A 21763-nucleotide genomic window follows, 5' to 3' on the forward strand; every position below is an offset into this window, starting at 1 on the left:
GGGGTTTTGTGGGTTCCTGGATGGTGAACATTAGAATGCCAGGACATCTGTGCCTATAGGCTCCTGTGATGTAAATCCAGGCCTGTTGTTCACCACAGAGCATAGAGAGCTTAGACTACTTGTGGTTTTATAGCAATAGCTACCAAGGGACAGTCCCTTTTTGGTAGCCCTGTCCCTCTGTTCCTCTTTCTTCCTCATTTGTCCCTCTTTCAGGACTCTATGTAAATATAGGAATTTTCTACAAAAAATGTTATATTTTTCCTTTAAAATCTTTATGGTATGCACGACTAGGGGTGTGGTTGGGTCGTGGTTAGGGATGTGGCATGGGCATGGCTTATGTATCCCTCTTTCTTATTACAAAAAGTTGGGAGGTATGCACTAACTTACCTGCTCCCACACAGCTGTGGGGATGGTTACACTAGGATTCCTGTATGGTACCTCTTTACTCTAAAGCAGAGGTCACCAAACTTTTTCGATCAAGGGCCGGGTCAACAAACTTCAGAATGCAGAGGGTCCGGAACATACATAAAATGATGTTGAAAAACAATACATTGATTCTAGGTATTGATTCCCCCCAATCATGCAGCAGCAGCCATTCAGTCATGTGGTGCCCAAAGAACTTCTTTGTGCTCCAGACAGTGAAGCATACCCAGGTGACAACCTGCCGTCCAGTTTGACAGCAGTGTCACCTGATGCAGAATTGGAAGCCAGTGTATGACTGCTCAGTAGCTTCTACAGTATGTGGATGGGTGGTGCCAGCACTGTTATTGTATATGCGGGCCGTCAATATTTACAGGTACAGTGGGCCGCATCTACAAGTTATACGTTTTGTGTTTTTGAGGGGGCCAGTGAAAAAGCCTCGGCAGGCCGCATTCGGCCCGCGGGCCTTAGTTTGAGGACCACTGCTCTAAAGTGTCCCAGATGGGAAGGAGCTTCCTGATGGTGTGGGCGGGGCTTATCATGGCCAGAGGCAGAGCTTCATTTTTACAGCCAAAGGGTCCTTTTTATGGAAATTTAGAAGGGGGGTGGTGCTTGGGCACCCAGAGCCCCCCTCTGCACAGGCCTGCCCCGATCACTTAGTACAGGTGCTCACTGCTCCAGACTGTCCTGACGAGTTGCGAGTGGAGCAAAAAGATGTCTCACTCATGTGACCAGGATCCTGCGCCACATCTCACTGCTCTCCTCTGCTGCTTAGTGGCTTGTCTCCATGGTTGCATGTGGTGCCTCTCAATGATGTTATGATGAGAGGTGCTGGCTGCAACCATGGAGACAGGACGCTAAGTGGCAGAGGAGAGCAGTGAGATTCAGCTCAGGATCCTGGACTCGTGAGTGAGGCATCTTTTCGGGTATGCTCGCAACTTTGCAGGGCAGGAAGGGGTCCGTAGCTGTGAGCAATTTAACAAGCAGGCAAACATCTACACTGGGCTGGCAGAAGGCGGAGCAGTGAGTACCACACAACTCTACAGTTTAGGGGGCTTGTAGTGGGACTTTATGAGGCCCGCTACAGGCCCCCTTTCACCATATGTTCCCTCAAGGCCCAAGGCAATTGCCTCAACTGCCTTGTGGGGGCCACGTAAAAAACTATTAGCAACTCGGGGGAGACACTTAATTTGGGATCCTGCTATTGCCGGCACCGGAATTACAGTGATTTGGGTAGAAAGCTCTCTGTGCCACTATAGACTGTATAAGCAAGTGTGCTTTGAGGACACATGTCTTAAGACATCCCCCCGTTTTGTTTTTTTGGCTTTTTTTTCTGGAATCTGTTAATGCACTAACCTTGCCATTTTTAAATAAATCATATAAAATAATTGTAGGCTCACTCTTGTTCTGTGTACAAACCACATTGAATCTGTGTTTGAGCGCTACTGAGACTGTCTGTGGGGACAAATGCTGGAAAATCTATGTGCAGAGTAATGGCTCATACACATGGGGCACAACTTTCGCCATAAACACATGGCATGCGCATGTTGCGGCGACAGGTCCCCCGTGTGTATTCGGCACGCGCCACGAACCGTCGCTAGTTAGAGCTGTCGCCAGGCGATTGACGTGGCCAATCGCCGGTAACAGCTGTCGCCACAACTTCGCCACAGCTGTCGCTAGTCCGCCACGCATACTGCATGTGTATGCGGACTAGCGACAGCAACCCATGCACATTGCACAGAGCTTCCGGCGGGGGGGAGGAACCTTCGGCGACAGCTTCCGCCGCATCTCTGTCCCTCTATGCACCGTGTGTACAGCTGCTGCACAGAGGGACCTGGCGACGAACTGTCGCTGCTTTTTTTTTTGTCTCATGTGAGACATTTGTGCCTCATATGTATGAGGCTTAAAGCCGCAAAAGCGGTGATAGATAAGCATGTTTGTGACAAGCATGTTTGTGACAGCATCTCATTACATTCTTTACAGAGATATCAGTCTGTCCTTTGATCCCTTGCAGTAGGAATACCATGATTATGTGTGACAGTTTGAAGCTGTAGCCCTGCCCATCTATTCAACTTTTAGCTATTTAGCCATGTTTAAAACAAAAAGAAACATAAGGGCATCCTGTTGTCAGTTAGCATATTCAGACCTGTGCCTAAAGATGACCTTCAGGCTCTCACTGGAGCGAACAGCAGAGATTGTAAGTATGCCATGCCATACATGTACAGGAGGTTTGGTATTGTTTATTTTAGTTTGCTTTAAATAATAATTTCTGCACAGACTCTATGGATGAGGCTTTATTTATGTAGGGATTTCAGGGTGTAAAATGATTATAGGTATGAAAAAAACTGAATCTTTGTGAATATACGATTCCTCCTTCTAAAAATAGACAGTTGGCAAATCAAGGCGTTTGACAAAGAGTAGTGCAGGCATGAATGCTTGCTTGTTCACTAACAGCTGAATGTGTGTTTTGTACAAGAATGGCAGAAAGAGCACAGCACAGCACTGTATGTAATGGAATAAGTTCCTAATATCACATCAGGGTGATTGACAAGCACTGCTGTGATGTTGACCTGATGATATGGGCCTGGCTGAATGACAGCTGGGAGCAGCTCAAGTAAAGCCTAACAGGGAGGGGGCAGGCGAGGGGGAAGCTCAGGATTTAAAGAGACGTCCTAATCCCTCTGTGCTCTCTGTGCTTGTCGGTCTTGTGAGGTCCCTCTACCTTTCATTCTTTCTACGAGGACATTTAGAGGTGAGATTTTATTTCTAAATAAAAGGCTATGCACTCTTAAACCTACAACATTATATATCTCCTTAAAATTACATATTTAATTATTAGTTATTTTGTTCATATCTTGTGATACTTACATACTTTTATTTGTACTGTTTTCATACTGATGTTTGTAATGGTGAGTATATACAGACAGATACTTCGCCAAGAATAGCAGAAGTTTAAAGATTTGACCTTACTCTTCTGGATTATTGCTACCCCATGTCTGCACTGGCTTAGTTAAGAAAGAATGGCATTTACGGTATTCATTTACGGTATATGAAATCATTACAAATTATTTTTGTGTGCCATGCAAGAATTGCTTTGAATTCGGCCTGAACACTCTAGACGACCATTTTATATTTATTTTGTTTATATTAATTTGTTTTAAGTCAAAACACAGCTGCTGTCGTATCTCCGATGTTTAACTAGACATAAACTAAATTCCTTTCAGAAAATGCTGTTCTTGACTTTAAAACATTATGATATTGTGTACTTTACATTCTCAGTGAGTTGAGTCGTGGGGCATTTCACCCTAATTTGGTTAAAGCATTTTCTGTTATTAAGCATAAGTATTTCAATGACACTTTCTTTTTTGCATGGTAAAGAAACTATAGTTAAATAACCCTAGATGTTTTCCAGCATGTTTGAAATTCTCTGTAAGTGACACTTAACACTGTTATAATTTCTCATTTTGTTTTTATATCTAACAATATACCGGTTAAAGCTCACTAGTATTTGATTACAGTGATAAATCTGCTATTTCATTTTATGCAAGGCATATTATTTTAGATCAGTAGTAGATCAAGCAAATGACTGAGATCTAGCAAATATCTATTGTCTGTCTGGTTCTGCTACCAGCACACATTATGCCTACTACACACCATGTAATTTATTGTCAGATCGACGGGTCAAATCCATAATGTCCCACTGGTTCGATCAGGTTTCCAATCACTTCTGTACAAAATTGATTCGAAAATTGAGCAGAAACCTGATTAGAGATGTTGGAATTTATTGATTAGACTTGTTGATCTGATGGGAAATTGCATTGTGTGTACCAGGCATTAGACAAGATTTCAGCAGAAATCTTGTCTAATACTGATTACCTTTCCTAGACGCTAGCTACAGTGGCGTAGTGGTTAGCACTCTCGCCTTGCAACACTGGGACCCCAGTTCGTACTCCAGCCAGGGCACTATCTGCATGGAGTTTGAATGTTTTCCCCGTGTCTGCGTGATTTACCTCTGTGCACTCCAGTTTCCCCCCACTTCGCACAAACATACAGACAAGTTAACTGGCTTTACCCTAAATTGGCCCTAGACCATGATACATACTGTATACTAAAAAGTAAATAAATAGCCATATGACTATTGTAGACATTAGATTGTGAGTCCCTCTGAGGAACAGTTAAATGATAAGACAATATACTCTGTACAGTGCTGCACAAGATTTCAGCGCTATATAAATACTAAATAATAATAAAAAAAATAGCTACTTCAAAGCAGAACAAAGTAATTCAGCTCTCACACACATACTATTACCACCATTTGGCATTAGTGACATAAATAATGGGAATTGCTGATCAATGTTCATCAACATTTCCACTGGATATAAATTGGTTACGCATTTTTTTATATGTTTTTTTTAGAATTCATTTTTTTTTATTTTCTAATAGCTATCTAACCTACATATCTTTTACATTTCTTCCACTCCTGACAGTTTTTTATATCAGACAGGAGTTTCTATATTTTAAGAAAGTGAGGAAAAAAATCCTGCCCCTTAAGCCCCATCTACACGATACGATTCTTTGTGCGATTCGATTACGATTCTATTTACGATCTGATTAAATCCGATATGTCCGATCAGGATTCGATTTGATTCAATTCGATTTGCCATTGTTTTGCAATGGCAAATCAAATTGAATCTAATCGAATCCCGATCGGACATGTCAGATTTAATCAGATCGTAAATAGAATCGTAATTGAATCGCACAAAGAAACGTATCGTGTAGATTGGGCTTTAGGGATATTCAGAGCAATGTGGAAGAAATTTTTGCCAACAAAAGAACACTGCTTAATGTAGAAATCCTGGGTTGGTTGCATCACTACCATTATGCTAATGAGTAGTGGCTGTCTTAAAGCTTTTACAAATGTAATTATTCATAATGTTATAATACTTTACATGGCAACTAAAGTGCCTGCCTAGTTCCAGGTTAAGAAAGAGATGCATGCTTGGCCCAACATACTATATATTCATAGATAGAAGAGATGGGTTCATACAGGGCCATGTGCTGTGTAAACATATATGAGCAAAATAGCCTTTCCCTTTCCTAAAACTATTGTAGAAGAAAAGCAGTACTATGATTTCATAAAAAAAAAATCACATTTTAATAAATAACTGTATTTTATTATAATAACATTCTAACTTAAAAAGGTGATATGAAGAGTACAACTCATTGCAAACAAGCGGCAGTCATATTTATTTAATCTGATGTTACATAGTTATTTGGGTTGAAAAAGAAATACGTCCATCGGGTTCAACCAGAGAACAAAGTACAACACCTGCCTGCTACCTTACTTATCCCTGTTGATCCAGAGGGAGGCGAAAAACCCTTACAAGGCATGGTCCAATTTGCCCCAAAAGGGAAAAAATTCCTTCCCGACTCCAGATGGCAATCAGATAAAATGTGAATTTATAAAGTGTTCACTGGTTGCTAACAAGTTGAGACAAGTGAAAGGAATTGTTTTGATTGGTTGCTAAACATTTCAGTTTTAGCATAGTTCTATCCAACTGACCATGTTCTTAGTAGCTTTATTTGATGTTTTAAGTGCAACATGTCTGAAAACTATACTGAGCCTCTTTTTTTTATTCAGATAGAGTTATTGGTTGACATGGAATACGCACAGGTTTACTTTAGACATTTAAAATATTTTAAACTACATGTGTAGAATGTGGGGGGCAGTTGGTAGGACACAGAGACATGTTCTCTGCCTCATGACATGCCTCTGTGTCCCCCCACGCTGCTCTCTGCCCCCTCACTGCCATGCTATAGCCCCTGAAATTATCAGGGCTTTGGAGTCAGAGTCGAGGAGTTGGAGTCAGGGCAATTTTTGGGTACCTGGAGTCGGAGTCGGGAGAAAATGCTCCAATTCCGACTCCTAATGAATTTAAACTGTAATTAAAATAAAAAATATGATAAAATGTTCTATTTCTCAGATAATAGTCACCATAAATAATTTATATATACAGTAATAGCTGCTGTGCTTAGTCCACAAAAATGAAATAAACCAATCAAAAAATAGTTACTTGTGCAGCTTCAATATAGCAGTCCCCGTATTTCTAAAGTCAGATATACATATCTGATAGTGACTGTACAGCATATATGATGTGTACACAGGAATCTTTTATATATATATATATATATATATATATATATATATATATATATATATATATATATATATATACACTAAATAACATCTAAATAAGATCTATGCTGTAAGAATAAAGCCTGATGTTACATAGTTACATAGTTATTTGGGTTGAAAAAAGACATACGTCCATCGAGTTCAACCAGAGAACAAAGTACAACACCAGCCTGCTCCCTCACATATCCCTGTTGATCCAGAGGAAGGCGAAAAACCCTTACAAGGTATGGTCCAATTAGCCCCAAAAGGGAAAAAATCCTTCCCGACTCCAGATGGCAATCAGATAAAATCCCTGGATCAACATCATTTGGCATTACCTAGTAATTGTAGCCATGGATGTCTTTCAACGCAAGGAAAGCATCTAAGCCTCCTTAAATGCAGGTATAGAATTTGCCATAACTACTTCCTGTGGCAATGCATTCCACATCTTAATCACTCTTACTGTAAAGAACCCTTTCCTAAATAAATGGCTAAAACATTTTTCCTCCATGCACAGATCATGTTCTCTAGTCCTTTGAGAAGGCCTAGGGACAAAAAAGCTCATCCGTCAAGCTTTTATATTGCCCTCTGACGTATTTATACATATTAATTAGATCTCCTCTAAGGTGTCTTTTCTCTAGACTAAATAAACCCAGTTTATCTAACCTTTCTTGGTAATTGAGACCTTCCATCCCACGTATCAATTTTGTTGCTCGTCTCTGCACCTGCTCTAAAACTGCAATATCGTTTTTGTAATGTGGTGCCCAGAACTGAATTCCATATTGCAGGTGTGGCCTTACTAGAGAGTTAAACAGGGGCAATATTATGCTAGCATCTCGAGTTTTTATTTCCCTTTTAATGCATCCCAAAATTTTGTTAGCTTTAGCTGCAGCGGCTTGGCATTGAGTACGATTATTTAACTTGTTGTCGATGAGTACTCCTAAGTCCTTCTCCAAGTTTGATGTCCCCAACTGTATTAGTGTTGGGCGAACAGTGTTCGCCACTGTTCGGGTTCTGCAAAACATCACCCTGTTCGGGAGATGTTCGAATTCGGCCGAACACCTGATGGTGTTCGGCCAAACCGTTCGGCCACATGGCCGAACTAAGAGCGCATGGCCGAACGTTCCCCGAACATTCGGCTAGCGCTGTGATTGGCCGAACGGGTCACGTGGTTCGGACCCGAACGCGCTCTGATTGGCCGAACTGTCACGTGGTTCGGGTAATAAATACTCGAACCACGTCATATCTCCGCCATTTGTCTGTGGGTTTAGCTTTGGGTAGGCAGGCAGGGTAGTTCGCGCTCCAGCCACGCTAGCCAGGGTCCCCCCAGTCATTGTGTCGCTGCTGGGAATAGTAGTACACTGCTCGCTCAGCCACACTATATAGCATTGTGTTTACTGCCACTCTTTGTACCTCGCTCAGCCACACTATATAGCATTGTGTTTACTGCCACTCTGTGTCTGCTGGGAACAGTACTACACCGCTCGCTCAGCCACACTATATAGCATTCTGTTTACTGCCACTCTGTGTCTGCTGGGAACAGTACTACACCGCTCGCTCAGCCACACTATATAGCATTGTGTTTACTGCCACTCTGTGTACCTTGCTCAGCCACACTATATAGCATTGTGTTTACTGCCACTCTGTGTCTGCTGGGAACAGTAGTACACCGCTCGCTCAGCCACACTATATAGCATTGTGTTTACTGCCACTCTGTGTCTGCTGGGAACAGTAGAACACCGCTCGCTCAGCCACACTATATAGCATTGTGTTTACTGCCACTCTGTGTACCTTGCTCAGCCACACTATATAGCATTGTGTTTACTGCCACTCTGTGTACCTTGCTCAGCCACACTATATAGCATTGTGTTTACTGCCACTCTGTGTCTGCTGGGATCAGTACTACACCGCTCGCTCAGCCACACTATATAGCATTGTGTTTACTGCCACTCTGTGTACCTTGCTCAGCCACACTATATAGCATTGTGTTTACTGCCACTCTGTGTCTGCTGGGAACAGTAGTACACCGCTCGCTCAGCCACACTATATAGCATTGTGTTTACTGCCACTCTGTGTCTGCTGGGAACAGTAGTACACTGCCGCTCACTCAGTCACCCCATTACTATATAGCATTGCTGGGATCTGTAGTACTCTGCTCACCCACCCATACCATTGTACTGCCAGTCACTGTGTATATTGCTGGGATGTGTAGTACTTCACTCACCGTCAACCACTATATAGCATTGCGTACTCTGCCAGTCAGTGTGTATATTGCTGGGATCAGTAATACTCCACTCAACGTCAACCACTATATGAGCTCACCATGAGTTCCTCAGAGACCTCCGCTGTGAGCAGCACTCCCAACAACAGCAACAGCCAACGCCCCACGCAAGCTATAACATCCACCCCAGCAGCCAGTGGTCAGCAGCAGCCCTCCCCGGAGGAGAACGTTGTGTCCTTCGGTCCGGCGCCAGAGCGATTATTGAGGGCTGCCATTGAGGAGATGATGGGGCCTGATGTGGAGGAGGAGGTCGGGCTCAGGCCAGCATCCCAAGTTAATGTTGAGGACGATGAGGGGTCTGTGTCTGGGGATGTTGGGGTGGCAGAGGTGGTGGGTGGGTCAGACTCAGGAGAAAAGTTGTATGATGAGGATGATGATCGGGACCATCTGTATGTGCCTCAGAGTCCGACCCCGGAAAACATGTTGTATCGTGTGTTTAGGTACTAAAATCTGCGTTCCCACTTCCCAGTACTGCCCGGGTCCACGGATCCATATAATTTTTTGGGCAGCACTATCAAACTGTGGTACTATGAGTGAGTTGCCATGGTCCTTCTGTGCTGTCACACTCACCGTCTGTCTGCAGATGGATTGTTCAACACAGCTACGCCATCTGACATGTAGTCCTTGACCATCTTCTCCAGGCGATCGGTGTTGGAGGACGTGGAACTGCCCGATTGCTGTTCTGTGGGCTGCTGCATGGGTGTCAGAAAATGTTCCCACTCCAAGGACACTGCCAATACCATTCCCTTTTGGGCACTAGCAGCAGCTTGTGTTCTTTGCTGCCCTCCTGGTCCTCCTGGGTTTGCTGAAGTCAGTCTGTCAGCGCAGGGGTGCCTCTAGTCATTTTGTCACTCCAGGCGAGAAAACCTGTGGCGCCCCCCCAAGCCCCACCCCCCCAGGAAAATAATCATAATGCAGCATCGTTTCACCAGAAAAATAATCATAATGCGGCAGTGTTTCATCAGAAAATAATAGTAATTATCGTAATTCAGAATCGTAATTCACCAGAAAATAATCGTAATGTGGCAGTGTTTCACCAGAAAATACACTTATTGCAGCAGCAGTTCACCTGGAAAATATTCGTAAGGTGGCAGCGTTTCACCAGAAAATACACTTATTGCAGCAGCATTTCACCAGAAATTAATCATAGGGCAGCAGCGTTTCACCAGAAAATAATCGTAATGGGGCAGCGTTGTCAGAAAATAATCGTAATGTGGAAGCGTTTCACCAGAAAATACACGTAATCCGAGCAGAGGGAAAGAGTAGAGAGGGAGAGGCAGCATAAGATGTAAGAGGGGGGTAGAGGAACAGAGAAGGGGAGCGACAGACAGCATAAGATGGAAGAGGGTGCAGAGAAACAGAGGGGAGAGGGAGAGACAGCATAAGATGGAAGAGAGTGCAGAGGAACAGAGAGGGGTAGAGACAGCATAAGATGGAAGAGGGGGCAGAGGAACAGAGAGGGGTAGAGACAGCATAAGATGGAAGAGGGGGCAGAGGAACAGAGAGGGGAGAGGGAGAGACAGCACAGCACTAAAGCACAGGTTTACAGCTTTACCAGCCTACAGCCTAACCAGCTTTCAAAGAAAACTCTAGTATCAAAAGAGCAGGGCACATTCTAGCAGTTATAACAGTACTGGGAGTCTGCACACAGGACAGGAAGTGTTCTTAGCAGCCTGCCTGCATACCTTCTCTTCTGCCTGTGCATGCAGCTTATCATCTCTGGAGTAGTGATGGGTCGTTCGCGAACGAGCCGACTCTAAGAGCCGGCTCTTTGCTGCGAACGACAAGAGCCGGTTCTCAGTTTTGAAAGAGCCGATGCCTCAGCCGCCCCACAGAGCTCTGATTTGCTCTGCAATAAAGGGCGCTGAGGCATGTTGGGAGATGTAGTCCTCCTCTTGCAGCTTGTAGGAGTGTATGGGGCGGAGCAGAGCAGTAGCAGGAGGGATTGCCCCAGTCAGAGAAGCAGTCTGGAATTGTCATGGAGATGGGGGCGGTGCTTTTACTCCGATTCTGAGTGGTGTTTAGTGATATTTAATGAAGAGCCGATTCAGAGCCGTAAGAGCCGGCTCTTTAATGGGAGCCGATTCAGAAGAGTCGATTCTCTGAAAAGAGCCGGAATTCCAATCACTACTCTGGAGCAGAAACTTCCCTTCTCCCGGGCTGTGTTGCTGTCTTGTGCGGGGGCGGGGCTCCAACACAGACACATCACATTCTTCTCTCTGTGACTGTATCTGTCCCCTGGCTGTCTCACTCCAGTGTCTGTGTGCAGCCAGTGACACAGGTGGGGGGTCAGACTGTCGGGTGCATAAGCTGGCTGGCTGCTGGCTCCTGGATTGACTGGCGTGGGGTGGAGTTAAAGGCTGGGCCACACGAGGTAAACGCTTTACCTGTGTGGCTACTGAGAAGAAGGGGCACGGCTTTAAAGAAGGAGCCTGGCAGAGAAGAGCTGTATTGATTGCTCTATTGGCTGGGGAGAAGTGGAGGCACTGCTGAGCACATGGTAGCGTGCCGAGCACCGGGGACTGAGTCAGGAGGTAATATAATATAAAAAAAAAAAAAACATGGTCACAGTAGCAGCGGTGGGGGAATGCGCCTCACCACCTCATGGCGCCCCAGGCAACCGCCTATACTTGCCTGGTGGGTGAGAAGCCCCTGATAACACATTCTGAACCCATTTATTGTATTGCTGTATAGATAGATAGTGATTTGATTGTGTTAGTCAGTCAGTGTAGCTGAGTGTATTTACTGTATACAGTGCTAGGCTAGCTTAGCTGAGGTCTGTGCAGGCTAGGCCTGCTAGGTAGCCTAGTAGTAGCCTGTAGGTAGGTTAGGGATTAGTTCTTGATTATTTATCAGTTACTGTGTTATGCTGGGCATACACGGAATAGATTATGCGCCGGATTGAGCCGCTGGATCGATCCCGGCGCATCCCCGCTCGTCCCCGCCGGCGCCTGGATCGATCCCCGCTTGTCCCCGCGGGCACTTCTTATCTTCCGCTCGTTTTATGCCCATTGTCCATCCGCGGGTATCGAGCAGGGAATCAAGCGCCTCACTGATCGGACCTGTCGGAAATTATCAATCGAGCCATCAGCGTCTCGATTGATAAGAAAGAAACTAACCGTGTATTCCCAGCATAAGTTTAGTGTTAGACTTGGACTAGCATACAATCAGTCAGCATCTTTCTCTCTCAGTCTCACTGTACTTCCACAACTGCTGCCTTTGAGTGTGTGACACTAGTCAGGCAGTCTCTTACTGTGTCAGAAACCACAAGTAGATTCCCAGGGAAGAGAATATCTATAATTGTACACATTTAAAATATAACCTTTATTGGTCTACATTAAAATCATAATTTTCAGTGTATTTTCCTTTTCTTTTATGGGGTTAGGGCCACTTATTATATTTTAGATCAATAGAAAGACTCGTCAGTCCCTATCACAATTGATCCCACTTATACCCCAATTAAGATTGCTTTAGTGCTATTAAAATAACCCCCACCACAAATCCAACATGTTTCAACCCCCTAAGTTGTCAGGGAAAAAGAGCGTGCTAAGTGCTAAGGTGCTAAGTGCATAGCAATTCACATTGCAATCATAGTAAAGAAAATAAAGAATGAGAGCTGTGCTCTCTAGCTCAGTCAAGCATCAACTGATCCCATTCCGTCCTTGGCCTTATATACCTTGCATGGGGGGTGGGATCAAATCTATGGGACAACACCCACTGACAAGCTGTTCCTATTGGGCAGTGTATCCATCCATCATTGGATCTCCTCATTGATTGGCTACCCTATTCGGCATAATGATGTCAAAAAACACCACTTACGTATCCTTTAGCAGCCTAATAATTGTCCAGTAGGGTGGGGGAACCTCTATTTTAAAAGGTCTGTTGTCCGTGAGAGTCTTACTGTGTCACTCACTGTCACTTTCCTGTCACTCTAGTGTGTTTTCATCTGTTCATTTACCAGAGTCACTTTTATTTAGTTAGTGACTAACTAGACTTGTGTGACGTTAGAGGCTGAGCTTCTCTGTGCTATTTGGCTATGATAAAGTGCTTATTTACTGTGAAAACAGTGGGCTTGATTCAAAAAGTGGTGCTAACCTACTTAGCACGTCTAAAGTCTTTAGACGCACTAACCAGGGTGCTAAGTAGGTTAGCACCAGTTTTCTGAATCAGATCGCGCACTAAATACCGCGCGCAAAGTTTTGCGCGCAGTGGCATAGCTAAGGAGCTGTAGACCCTGATGCAAGTTTTGCAATGGGGCCCCCCCAAGCACTCTATACATAACAATTGATACGGGGCACCAAAAACTGCCAATGGCAACTACAGTGTCAGAGGTACAAGAAGGGGATGGGAAACAGTTTGCTGATGATTACCACAATTCAAAGTATCTATAGAAGTGATTATTATGAGCACAGGACCAATAGAGAGCTAATACTGTAGTTGAGGGAGGGCCCTTCGGGGCCCCTCTGGCCCAAGGGCCCCGATGCAGTCATAACCTCTGCAACCCCTGTTGCTACGCCCCTGTTTGCGCGCACTAAGTCCCATAGGCTTTAATGGGCACGTGCTAAGGGGCTTTTCACAGGCGTGCTAACAGTTAGCACCGCTTTGTGAATCAAGCCCAGTGTGATTTTTCTATTTTACACTTGTAGAACACAAATATTGTATTGCTGTATAGTTGTCATTTGATAGTCAATGCAGTCAGTGTATACTGTATACAGTCGCTTAGCTGAGGTCTGTGCACATGCCACTGAGGGCAGGCCTGGTAGCCTGCTAGTGCTAGGTAGCGTAGCCTAGTAGCCTGTTAGCAGTGGCATAGCTAGAAACCTCTGGGTCCCGATGCGGAATCTGGATGTGGGCCCCCCTCCCGGCAACAACAGCCCCCCCCCCCCCCCCCCCGCAACACCCGAAGCACACACATATCCGATTCCCTATAGCTGTGCATGGCATGGCTATATCAATTCAGCTTTCCAGCAGCATGGGTGCCACGTTCAATTTGCAAACATACGCAGCACCCAGAGGAAATAGGGCAATTAGTAGCAAGATGCCAGTCTAAAGTAAAATAATTGTTACGTGCACAGCATTCACCAGATAATAATTGTTATGTGCGCAGCATTCACCAGAAAATCGTTATGTGCGCAGCATTCACCAAAAAATAATCGTTATGTGCGCAGCATTCACCAGAAAATAATCGTTATGTGTGCAGCATTCACCAGAAAATAATCGCTATGTGGGAGCATTCACCAGAAAATAATTGCAATGTGGGAGCATTCACCAGAAAATAATCGCAATGCGGGGAGCAGTCACGAGAAAATAGACGCAATGTGGGCCATTCACCAGAAAATAAACGCAATGTGGGGGCATTCACCAGAAAATAATCGCAATGTGGGGGCATTCACCAGAAAATAAACGCAATGTGGGGGCATTCACCAGAAAATAAACGCAATGTGGGGGCATTCACCAGAAAATAAATGCAATGTGGGGGCATTCATCAGATAATAAACGCAATGTGGGGGCATTCACCAGAAAATAAACGCAATGTGGAGGCATTCACCAGAGAAAATAAACGCAATGTGGGGGCATTCATCAGATAATAAACGCAATGTGGGGGCATTCACCAGAAAATAAATGCAATGTGGGGGCATTCACCAGAAGATAATTGCTATGCGGGCAGCATTCACCAGAAAATAAACGCAATGTGGGAGCATTCACCAGAAAATAATCGTAATGTGGGAGCATTCACCAGAAAATAATCGCAATGTGGGAGCATTCACCAGAAAATAAACGCAATGTGGAGGCATTCACCAGAGAAAATAAACGCAATGTGGGGGCATTCACCAGAAAATAAATGCAATGTGGGGGCATTCACCAGAAGATAATTGCTATGCGGGCAGCATTCACCAGAAAATAAACGCAATGTGGGAGCATTCACCAGAAAATAATCGTAATGTGGGAGCATTCACCAGAAAATAATCGCAATGTGGGAGCATTCACCAGAAAATAAACGCAATGTGGGAGCATTCACCAGAAAATAATTGCTATGCGGGCAGCATTCACCAGAAAATAAACGCAATGTGGGAGCATTCACCAGAAAATAATTGCTATGCGGGCAGCATTCACCAGAAAATAAACGCAATGTGGGGGCATTCACCAGAAAATAAACGCAATGTGGGAGCATTCACCAGAAAATAAACGCAATGTGGGGGCATTCACCAGAAAATAATTGCTATGCGGGCAGCATTCACCAGAAAATAAATGCAATGTGGGGGCATTCACCAGAAAACAATTGCTATGTGGGCAGCGTTCAACAGAAAATAAATGCAATGTGGGGGAATTCACCAGAAAATAAACGCAATGTGGGAGCATTCACCAGAAAATAAACGCAATGTGGGGGCATTCACCAGAAAATAATCGCTATGTGGACAGCATTAACCAGAAAATAATCGCTATGTGGGGAGCATTCACCAGAAAATAATTGCTATGTGGGGAGCATTCACCAGAAAATAAACGCAATGTGGGAGCATTCACCAGAAAATAAACACAATGTGGGAGCATTCACCAGAAAATAATTGCTATGCGGGCAGCATTCACCAGAAAATAAATGCAATGTGGGAGCATTCACCAGAAAATAAACGCAATGTGGGAGCATTTACCAGAAAATAATTGCTATGCGGGCAGCATTCACCAGAAAATAAACGCAATGTGGGAGCATTCACCAGAAAATAATTGCTATGCGGGCAGCATTCACCAGAAAATAATTGCTATGCGGGCAGCATTCACCATAAAATAAATGCAATGTGGGGGCATTCACCAGAAAAGAAACGCAATGTGGTAGCATTCACCAGAAAATAAACGCAATGTGGGGCATTCACCAGAAAATAATTGCTATGCGGGCAGCGTTCACCAGAAAATAAACGCAATGTGGTGGCATTCACCAGAAAATAAACGCAATGTGGGAGCATTCACCAGAAAATAAACGCAATGTGGAGGCATTCACCAGAAAATAATCGCTATGTGGAGAGCATTCACCAGAAAATAATCGCTATGTGGGGAGCATTCACCAGAAAATAAACGCAATGTGGGCAGCATTCACCAGAAAATAAACGCAATGTTGGGACATTCACCAGAAAATAAACGCAATGTGGGGGCATTCACCAGAAAATAAACGCAATGTGGCTGCATTCACCAGAAAATAAACGCAATGTGGGGGCATTCACCAGAAAATAAACGCAATGTGGGGGCATTCACCAGAAAATAAATGCAATGTGGGGGCATTCACGAAAAAATAATTGCTATGCGGGCAGCATTCACCAGAAAATAATCGCAATGTGGGAGCATTCACCAGAAAATAATCGCAATGTGGGAGCATTCACCAGAAAATAATCGCAATGTGGGGGCATTGTGACGGTTGAGTGCCACAACTCAGATGTCTGATTATTGGTGATCTGCGGAATCACCAATGATGCAGACGCTATACCCGATTATGTGTGATTCGCAGAATCACCAATAATACCAGTATAGCAAGACCAAGATCAGAGTGTGTAGTGTTTGGGTACAACCGTAACTTAAATGACTTTACTGAACCTTACCAAAGGAGTTGGTAAGGAACAACCTGGATACAAACAAGACGGATAGCCAATAGGCTCCCCAGTCAGGCTTGGTAGGATACAGACAGAGAATACGGTGGTAGTGTAGCTAGTCTCTGCCAGGAGTACCGGCGAGAGACAAGAACGAATCAGACAGATAATAACAGACATACACCAGATAGAAAACTAGTCCTATCAGAGGAGCTAGCTTAACTGGCAGCAAGAAGCTACCCCAGGCCTTTCCAGTGGAGCTGGAAAGGTGACACAAGTGACTTAACTCGCTTTGGTTAACCTTCCAGAGGAGCTGAGAAGGTACCATCAATTACTAAGCTATACCTCACCAGTGGAGCAGGTGAGGATAGTAAATACATAACAGGTGCTCATCAGTGGAGCTGATGAGCCTCAGACCACGCAGACTAGGCCCCTACAGAGAAGCAGGCTGGCACTAGCTGAACCTAATAAAGGCTAGACCTCTACAGAAGTGCTGGCGAGGTACCCAAGGTGCACAGGCCGTCCGATTAATAAAGTACAAACCCCAGCAAGCTGGGGACACTGAAACTGGAATAGAATCTCCCGAGGAGCGGGTGATTCAGACAATCCTGCAGGCTAGTGATAACCTGAGACACAAACCGAACTGCACTACAGAACCACTTCACCAGCGGAGCTGGTGAAGCCAGCACCTTACCAGTGGCGAGGGCCCACTGGTGAGTAGATTAGTCTGACAGGCAAGGCTCGGCAACAGAGAGGTACGTATAGGTACAGAATCGTGAGACAAGAGAGTAAACGGTAATCAGGCAGAGGTTCGGCAACAAGTAGGCAGATAGGCGAAAGTACAGGATCAGAAGGCAGGATCAGAGTCAGAGGTAATAGCTAAGAGTCATACACAGTAGATCAATACAGTAAACAATATCCTAGTCTGGGTGTGAACTCCTTGGCATCAACACCCGGGAACTAGACTAACAGATAACAGAAGTAATAAAGCAATATCCTAGTCTAGGTGTGAAATCCTTAGCATCACACCTGGGATCTAGTCTAACAGACAAGACAATAATGACACAGTAATCCTAAGCCTGGGTGTGAGGTCCCTGGTCTCGACACCCTGGAACTGGTCTAAAGTATAACACAGTAATGATACAGAATCCTAAGCTTGGGTGTGAGGTCCCTGGTCTCGACACCCTGGAACTGGTCTAAAGCATAACACAGTAATGATACAGAATCCTAAGCTTGGGTGTGAGGTCCCTGGTCTCGACACCCTGGAACTGGTCTAAAGTATAACACATAAATGACACAGTAATCCTAAGCTTGGGTGTAAGGTCCCTGGTCTCAACACCCTGGAACTGGTCTAAAGTATAACACAGTAATGATACAGTATCCTAAGCTTGGGTGTGAGGCCCTGGTCTCGACACCCTGGAACTGATCTAAAGTATAACACAGAAATGACACAGTAATCCTAGCTAGGTCTGAGCGCTGACACACATGAGTTCACGACAACAGACAGCGCCAGACTGAAGCCCGAAGGCTTAAGAAGCAGAGGAGACCTCACTGGCACGTTCCCTGCAGCCAGCCAATCCGGGGCGCCGTGAGTCTCCTCTGCCGTCAGCTGATCCGCAGGTCAGCTGACGATCCCTCTCCTCGCATAAAGGTCCTGTCTACGCGTGCGCCCGCGCGAGATAGCGACCCTGCAGGGAAAAGTCAGTTCCGTCCCCGGCATCCTAGACGCCAGAGAGACGGGCAGGGATCCAGAGGCAGCCGCGGTGGCGATGTCGTCCGCCGCGACTGCGCTCATTACAGGCATTCACCAGAAAATAATCGCAATGTGGGGGCATTCACCAGAAAATAAACGCAATGTGGGAGCATTCACCAGAAAATAAACGCAATGTGAGAGCATTCACCAGAAAATAAATGCAATGTGGGAGCATTCACCAGAAAATAATCGCAATGTGGGGACATTCACCAGAAAATAAACGCAATGTGGGAGCATTCACCAGAAAAAAAATGCAATGTGGGAGCATTCACCAGAAAATAATCACAATGTGGGGGCATTCACCAGAAAATAAAAGCAATGTGGGCGCATTCACCAGAAAATAAACACAATGTGGGAGCATTCACCAGAAAATAAACGCAATGTGGGAGCATTCACCAGAAAATAATTGCTATGCGGGCAGCATTCACCAGAAAATGAACGCAATGTGGGAGCTTTCACCAGAAAGTAATCACAATATGGGAGCATTCACCAGAAAATAAACGCAATGTGGGGGCATTCACCAGAAAATAATTGCTATGCGGGCAGCATTCACCAGAAAATAAACGCAATGTGGGGGCATTCACCAGAAAATAATTGCTATGCGGGCAGCATTCACCATAAAATAAACGCAATGTGGGGGCATTCACCAGAAAATAAATGCAATGTGGGAGCATTCACCAGAAAATAATTGCTATGCGGGCAGCATTCACCAGAAAATAAATGCACTGTGATGGCATTCACCAGAAAATAATTGCTATGCGGGCAGCGTTCACCAGAAAATAATTGCTATGCGGGCAGCGTTCACCAGAAAATAAACGCAATGCGGGCAGCATTCACCAGAAAATAATCGCTATGTGGGGAGCATTCACCAGAAAATAATCGCTATGTGGGGAGCATTCAACAGAAAATAAACGCAATGTGGGCAGCATTCACCAGAAAATAAAGGCAATGTGGGGGCATTCACCAGAAAATAATCGCAATGTGGGAGCATTCACCAGAAAATAAACGCAATGTGGGGGCATGCACCAGAAAATAATTGCTATGCGGGCAGCGTTCACCAGAAAATAAACGCAATGTGGGAGCATTCACCAGAAAATAAACGCAATGTGGGGGCATTCACCAGAAAATAAACGCAATGCGGGCAGCATTCACCAGAAAATAACCGCTATGTGGGGAGCATTCACCAGAAAATAATCGCTATGTGGGGAGCATTCACCAGAAAATAAACGCAATGTGGGCAGCATTCACCAGAAAATAAATGCAATGTGAAGGCATTCATCAGAAAATAATCGCAATGTGGGAGCATTCACCAGAAAATAAACCTGTACAAATAAAAAAAATTCACTCACCTGGCCAGCCTGTGACGTGCAGCTCCCCGACGTGCAGCCAGCCTCCCTCGTGCAGCTCCTCCAGCGACGATCCTCCTGTAGCCAGTTTCTCCCGCACTGACAGGCAGAGTGCAGGGCTACGGGAAGATGGCACCCGAATCCCTGTACTGGAGACACAAATAGTCTCCAGTGCAGGGCTTCGGCAGCCATCTTCCCGTAGCCCTGCTCTGCCTCCGGGAGCCAGTCTCCGCAGTGCGCTGCAGGGATTTCAACACCTGGGGGGTCCAGGTCCCCGTGCCCCTCCCCCGCCTCTTTAGGAGGCGGGCCCAGTCGCCACCGCGACCGTTGCGACCACGGGCCCTACGCCCGTGCCTGTTAGATTAGGGTTAAGTCCTTGATTATAAATTAGTTACTGTGTTAGTTTAGTGTTAGACTTAGACTAGCGTACAGTAAGTCAGCACTGCAGCATCTGTCTCTCAGTCTTACTGTGCTTCTGCAGCTGCTACCTTTGAGTGTGTGTTCATTTACCAGAGTCAGTTTTATTTAGTTTTTACATGCTTCCCAAAATCCACAAAGAGGGGAACACAGGGAATGGAACTCTCACAGAGAATATCTAAGGGTGGTTGGAAAACATTTTGAAGCCTCTAGTCTGTAAAAGACCCAGCTACATACAGGATACTACACACCTCCTGAACCAGCTGGCAGCCATCGGCCCAGTGCCTGGAGGCACCATTCTTGCCACTATGGATGTGTAGTCTCTGTACACCAACATTCCCCATAATGATGGTATTGCAGCCTGTCGCAAATATCTTCAAGGTTTGGGCACACCTATAAAGCAAATTGCTGGACTGATGAGATTCGTTCTCACCCACAGTTATTTCACTTTTGGGGAGGACCTCTTTTTACAGCAAATGGGAGTGGCAATGGGCTCACGGTTTGCACCGCAGTACGCACATCTCTTCATGGCAAAGATTGAAGAAGAATACCTGGATACTTGTCATATAAAACCCATAGCCTACTTCCGTTTTATAGACGACCTCTTGATCCTCTGGTCTGCAAGTGAGGAGGATCTTATCCAATTTCACAGGAACTTCAATGCCTTCCGTCCCACAATCAAACTGAAACTGAGCTACTCTCACAGGGAGATTAACTTTCTTGACACCACCATATACATCAGAGAGAACAGCTTACAAACGTCCATGTACCGCAAACTGACGGATAGTCCCACATACCTCAGGTATGACAGTTTCCACCCCAAACATATAAAGAATTCCATAATTTACAGCCAGGCAATAAGATGCAATCGGATCTGTTCTGACAGGGATGACAAAGCCAAACACCTGAGTTACCTGAAGAAGAATTTCATTAAACAGGGATACAATCCTCTAATGGCTGAGACCCAAATCAGGAAACCTAACAACATCCCTAGGACTCAGCTCCTGGAGTACAAGCAGAACCAGGAAGAGAGCCGTGTCCCACTGGTAGTCACCTACAACCCACGCCTGGAAATCTTAAGAAAGATTGCAAAAGAACTTCATCCTGTTCTACACAAGGATCAGAGACTGAAAAAGATATTCCCTGAACCTCCCCTCCTAGCATTCCGACAGCCACCCAATCTTAAGCAGATGATAGTGAGGAGTGCCTTTAATAGGCCAGAACAGAATGGAACATTCCCCTGCCGAGGGAAAAGGTGTGGGACCTGTGAACACATCCATTCCACTGACAGGATGCTAATACCAGGTACACAACAGGAATACAAAGTACAAGGCACCTTTTCCTGTGACTCATCTAATGTGGTATACCTGATCATGTGTGCAAAATGCCCCAAAGGAATTTATGTGGGAGAAAATAGTCAACCACTGCGTGATCGCATGACACACCACAGATCCACTATTAACAGCAGAAAAAAGGATACTACAAAATATGGTGATCTCCCGATACCAACACACTTTTGTTTACCTGGACACAGTTTAAGCGATTTTCGCGTCACTGTATTAATGGGTGGCTTCAAATCGGGAAACATGAGACTAACACAAGAAACAAAGTTTATACATTGGTTCAAAACTGTAGAATATGGTTTAAACAAGGACTCCAACTTCTTGTGCTGGTACGATGGGTTTTAAATGCCGCAATTCTTTAAATTTTTCTATCCTTTCATTCATATTTGTGCTATATGCTGTGCAAGATGGTGTTCACTGTCACTATTCATTTTATTTGCTTTCATGTGCTGGCTTT

The 21763-nt window shown here is 44.9% G+C and overlaps 1 protein-coding gene across 1 annotated transcript in view; it reads left to right on the plus strand.

Annotated features, from left to right (window-relative positions):
- Window positions 1–3109: 3109 nt before the first annotated feature.
- CARNS1 (carnosine synthase 1) overlaps window positions 3110–21763 on the plus strand; it is a 535833-nt gene continuing 517179 nt past the window's right edge. Inside the window, exon 1 of the mRNA XM_068255247.1 lies at window positions 3110–3172. The gene's annotated coding sequence lies outside the window, so the exon portion shown is untranslated. The remainder of the gene's footprint in view (window positions 3173–21763) is intronic.

This window comes from Hyperolius riggenbachi, chromosome 10 (genome assembly GCF_040937935.1).
Source record: "Hyperolius riggenbachi isolate aHypRig1 chromosome 10, aHypRig1.pri, whole genome shotgun sequence".
NCBI classification, from domain to species: Eukaryota; Metazoa; Chordata; class Amphibia; order Anura; family Hyperoliidae; genus Hyperolius; species Hyperolius riggenbachi.